Source organism: Hibiscus syriacus, unplaced genomic scaffold, assembly GCF_006381635.1.
Source record: "Hibiscus syriacus cultivar Baekdansim isolate YM2019G1 unplaced genomic scaffold, ASM638163v2 tig00111427_pilon, whole genome shotgun sequence".
Taxonomy (NCBI): domain Eukaryota; kingdom Viridiplantae; phylum Streptophyta; class Magnoliopsida; order Malvales; family Malvaceae; genus Hibiscus; species Hibiscus syriacus.
In genome coordinates, this window is record NW_024063088.1 from 4,611,849 (window position 1) to 4,617,848 (window position 6,000).

The window sequence follows — 6,000 nt, forward strand, 5'->3', positions numbered from 1 at the left end:
AGTAAAGTATGGACATTAGTTGAAAGGCCTAGTAATAAATCTACTGTAGGTACTAGATGGGTATTTAGGAATAAGCTTGATGAGAGTGGTAATATAGTGAGAAACAAGGCTAGACTTGTTGCTCAAGGGTATACTCAAGAAGAGGGCATAGACTATGATGAAACATACGCTCCCGTAGCTAGGATGGAAGCAATTAGAATGTTATTAGCATTTGCATGTTTTCATGAATTTAAATTATATCAAATGGATGTTAAAAGTGCATTTTTAAATGGTTTTATAAAAGAAGAAGTGTATGTGGAACAACCTCCAGGTTTTGAAGATTCAAAATTTCCAGATCATGTTCTTAAATTGACAAAAGCTCTTTATGGTTTAAAACAAGCTCTTAGAGCTTGGTATGAAAGATTGTCAAATTTTTTAATTGAAAAAGGTTTTTCAAAAGGAAAGGTTGACACTACATTGTTTTTAAAGCATAAAGGTAAAGATTTATTAGTAGTTCAAATTTATGTTGATGATATAATATTTGGTTCTACTAATGATGTTCTTTGCCAAGAATTTTCTAAGCTAATGCAAAGTGAGTTTGAGATGAGCATGATGGGGGAGCTCTCATTTTTCTTGGGACTCCAAATCAAGCAAAGAAAAGATGGCATCTTCATTAATCAAGCTAAGTACGTCAAAGATATGCTCAAGAAGTTTGGACTGGAAAATGGGAAACCTCATGACACTCCAATGAGCTCTTCTACAAAGCTTGACTTAGATGAAGGAGGTAAATGTGTGGATTTTAAATTATATAGATCCATGATTGGCTCATTGCTTTATCTTACCTCAAGTAGACCGGATATTATGTTTAGTGTTTGCTTGTGTGCTAGGTTTCAATCATGTCCTAAGGAATCACATTTACTAGTTGTTAAGAGAATCTTTAGATACCTTAAGGACACTCTTAGTTTAGGACTTTGGTATCCTAGAGACTCTAGCTTTAGCTTGCATGCCTTTTCTGATGCGGATTATGGAGGATGCAAATTAGATAGGGAAAGCACCTCCGGTACTTCCAATTCCTTGGAAATATGCTGATTTCTTGGTTTTCAAAGAAACAAAATTGTGTTGCATTATCTACCACTGAAGCGGAATACATTTCAGCCGGTAGTTGTTGTGCACAAGTTTTATGGATGAAACAACAACTTTTTGATTATGTAATTGAAGTAGGTACCATTCCTATCAAGTGTGACAATACTAGTGCTATTTGTCTCACTAAAAATCCCATCCAACACTCTAGAACTAAGCACATTGAAATAAGACATCACTTCATTAGAGACCATGTCACTAAGGAAGATGTAGTTCTAGAATATGTTGATACTTTGCATCAATTAGCAGATATCTTTACAAAACCCTTAGACAAGGAAAGGTTTTGGACACTTAGAAGAGAATTAGGTTTAACTAACCTATCTTCATTTAGTGTTTAAAATAATTTAGCACTTTTAATAAATACTGAAAAATGCTTATAATAATAATTTTTTATTGCATTCTTGCTATTAGTTAGGGGGAGTTTATGATTCTTAGTGAAAATTAATTTTATGTTCAAATAATGTTTAAAGATTAATTTAATTGATTGAACATAATTAATTTTTGATATATGAGTTGCCAACACCACTAGAGCCTATTTATTTAGCATTTTAAGTGTTTAAAACGGATTTTTGACATTTTTGTGCTTTATGCACCGATGCATTCAACAATGCATCGATGCATCCCTTTGAATATGCATCGATGCATAAGACCATGCACCGATGCATCCGTCGGGTTTTAGGTTTAAAATCCTCATCTTCTTCATTTTTCTCAAACCCTAAACACTAAAACATACGGCCATTCAACCCCTCTCTCTCCAAAATCTCTATTTTTGCTCATAATCTTCGGGAAAACATCGGATTCTTCAAGATTTTCATCCTACAAACCTGCTACACTCATTAAATCACGCAAAACATCTCATCATTCCCCTCAATCCGAATTTTTCAAGGTATTTTCACAAAAACTCTATTTCATTAAATTTTTGAACTTAGGACTAGTTTAGATTAGTTCTAGTTTGAAATAATTATCGGGCATTGGCTATATGATGATTCTAAACTAGTTTCTACAATGAATTTCATCAAAAACGCATAATCTTTCAAAATTGTTTTTGAAATTTCGAATTTTAAAAAAAAAATTCGAAAATTACTGATTCAATTGTGTTGTTTTCATGAAAACTATGCGTATTATGACATTAATTTTAAATAGTTTTCAAAACTTTGCCCATTAGGACTTTGTTAGAGAACCTTGAATTATTGAGGACTCATTTGAGTTTTGGGATTAATTGTTGTGCATACATGTGTTTTAAAATTGCAGGTGATATTTCTTTTCTGATTTCCCTAACCATGTCTAATCCCAAACACCCTAGGTCATCCTCGAGTCGGTCTCACCAAAACCGTCCTCCCGCTCCTAGACCTCAAAATCCATCCAATATTCCTTCATCCCTCATTAGTACTTGTTTTAACATGCCTGAAAACCGTAGGGATGAATTGTACTCTAGGTACATGAACTCCTTCCAATCTTATCGTATTAGGGAAGAGCGTATTCTTTCTCTACAAGATATGATAAAACTTGAATTTGAATACCTCTCAATTCTTCGCCGATGGATGTTTGATAAACTCTTTTCTCTTCAACCCATCGTCTTTCACCAACTTGTCCGCATCTTTTATTCCAATGCGGTTTGTATTCAGAACACAACTTAGTGCGGTACTATAGCGATTAGATCCTATCTTTTAGGACAATATATCACTATTACTTCTGAATCTATCGCATCTCATTTTGGTTTAGATGACGAGGGTTTATTTAATGAGAAGGAAGATGTGGAATATACATATCTCCCTAATGCTAGTGTCAGTACCTTTAGGTCTCACCACGATCGATTTCTTCACTTAATGATCTCTTGGTGGTTTAGACCATCCGCAGGTCGGTACTCCACACTACGTACTACAGACTTATGGTGGATGCACTGTATAAAGAACAAAAAGAAAATCAATTTTCCACATATTGTCTTTAGCGCGCTTGTCGATATCATAAACATCATTCCCTCAAAGCATGTAGAAACCCTACCTTATGGTTGTCTACTAAGCAATTTGTTTATCAAACTCGGCCTAGATGTCTCCCTTGAAAATCCTATCCCGCTCCAAAACCCAATCAATATCACATCCTTAAAGAAATCGGATTGGAAATTGGATGAGAACACCGGACTATGGTCTTTTCGACCCGGTAAGCAAACCCCGGGAGCTAGTTCTTCACGAACTGCTCCTAGTTCTTCTCGTGCTCCTCCTTCTCCTCCAGCTCCTGACGCTGATGATGATCCAGACCTTCAAAGGCTTATGAGAGATATTGACGAGGAAGTACCAGCTCGGCAAGATGATCAAACGCGACCTTATTTTCGATCTTTTCTAGAGTCATTTGATCTACATTTTGCCTCCATTGAGTCTACGATTTCTGAGTTTCAGAGGGAGATGCGTGATCGTATGGATGCTCTGACTCTTGAAGTTCGAGCTCATTATCCTCCTCCTCCCGATCCTCCGATGGAGTAGACTTGCTTGTCATGTTTTCTTATTTTTAAAACTTGGATTGATTTTGATTTTTGTGCTTTGTTTGGTACTTTGAACTTGATTAGTTGTTGGATGTTTGTTTGAGGATGTTTGAACTTATTATATATATTTGGTTTGACATTTTAACGCTTTCTGTTTATTAATTTTGCATCATTAGAAATTTATGACCAAATTATGCCATTTCACATTTTATTATGAATATTGTTTATGAAAACTAATGGCTAATCTCTCTTTTGATTGTGATATTAGTAGCCTATTATTAATAAATCAATTGGCTAATGTTTTTCAAAATTCTTGTTTAAAACGTTTTTATAGAGTCTTTTTGATTTAACAAAAAGGGGGAGAAAATTTAAGATGTGCTATAGTAAGGGGGAGTAAGTTTTTCAAAATCGATTTCAAAAATAATTTCTTAAACAAATCTTAAAATTACTCAAATGTTTTGTTATATCAAAAACGGGGAGATTGTTGAAAACATTTTTGATATTTCGATATAACAAATTAAGTTAAATGAATTTTAAGATTTTACAAATAATTTTACAATTTTATATTCGATTCAATTAACCGAATATCAAATTATTACTCCAAGTTTTTCAAGATCAATTTTAAACCTTACTAAATGTGTAAAATTGTGATTTGTACTTAAACTATTTTTAAAACAAATTTCACAAAGTATTTTGAACCAAAATCAAAGCCTAAATTCAATTATTTGAGGTGATGCACCGATAAATCAACCATGCATCGATGCATTAGTGAATTATTGAAACATCGAATGCATTCCATGCACCGATGCATTCTCCATGCATTGATACACTCTGAATATTTTCAAAACATCGAATGCATTTGATGCATCGATGCACAAGCCATGCATCGATGCACTCAGGCTATTTTCAAACATCGAATGCATTTCATGCATCGATGCACACTTGGTGCACCGATGCATCAAGTGTTCCAACGGTCAAAATATTTGAATTTTACACTGATGCACCGATGCATCATCCATCATGCATCGATGCATGAGACGCTCCACCCAGAAAAATTAATTGTTTTCACACTTGAACGGCTCTATTGACTCCACTAATTATCACCAATGTTCAGAAGTGATTCAAGGTGTATTTAAACAAGTTCTGAAGCCCTTGATCAAAAGAAATCATAGAGAATCAAAGAGAAAGCATCAAACCTCAAGTTTGAGCATTTCAAGCCTATTTTTCATCCAATATTCATTTGTTTTCAAGAACACTTTTGTACTCAATTGTATTTATCTTTGAGTGTTCTTTTCTTTGTTCTAGAATTTTACAAACATCTTACCTTGTGAGGTTTTCTTGTAAGTTTGCAAATTTGTAATCTTCTCTTTGGGAAAAAGAGTGTTCTCAAGAGTTGGGGTATACTCTTGAGGGATTTTGTAAGGTTATCTCTTTGGCCTCAAAAGAAAGAACAAATTAGTGAATTTGTTGGAAAATCCTTAGTGTGGGTAGCTAAGGTAGTGGACGTAGACTTTGTTTGAGAAAGTCGAACCACTGTAAATCACTGTGCAATTACTTTCAATTTTTTGCAAAAGCTTCCACGAAATTTTTAATTGCCAATTCACCCCCCTCTTGGCCGATTCTGTCGATCGATTAACTCAACAGTTCCTTTGAGAACATTTTAGGAAAGCCCTGTTGAGCAAGTAAAGACTAGATAACTTAGATATACCTGATAAATAAGTTTAGAATCCTTACATCAATTCCTACCATTCATTCCATTGGAAGCTTGTCACGTGAGGATTATCTTCTTTTCATTTTATTTACTGTTATTTACCATCTTTCATTGCCTCGACATTACATCATTTTCAACACTAAACATCTTATCTTGCCATTACATTTCCATCTGCTACACCATCAGACCATTCATCTACATCCACCTTCATACACATTTTCATTTTGCCGTGACGTTTATATATATAAAGACTAACTATACATAGATAGATTAGTGCTTAGCTTTGGTTAGACTTTCGTAATTTCACCCAATCCCTGTGGAGACGATACTCACTCATCACTGTATTACTTGAGCAATTGTGTATACTTGCACATTATTTGCGTATGTTTCATAGTACTCACAACACGCAACAAGTTTTTGGCACCGTTATTGGGGATTGGCAGCCTGAAGTTATTTAGTTTTGCTAAAGCATTTTATTTTATTTTGTTTTGTTTTGCATTTTTATTTTTGTATAGTTTACTTTATATTTTTGTTTTATTTTTCAGGTTTATTTAGTGTATGCCTAGAAGAAATTCTGAAGAGCCTTTGGAACCGACAGAACCTGAGATTGAAAGACTCTTTAGACAAAGGAGACAAGCACAACGCGCTAGAGGAAATATGTATCAGATTGGAAACCAAGGCATTGGTCAGGATG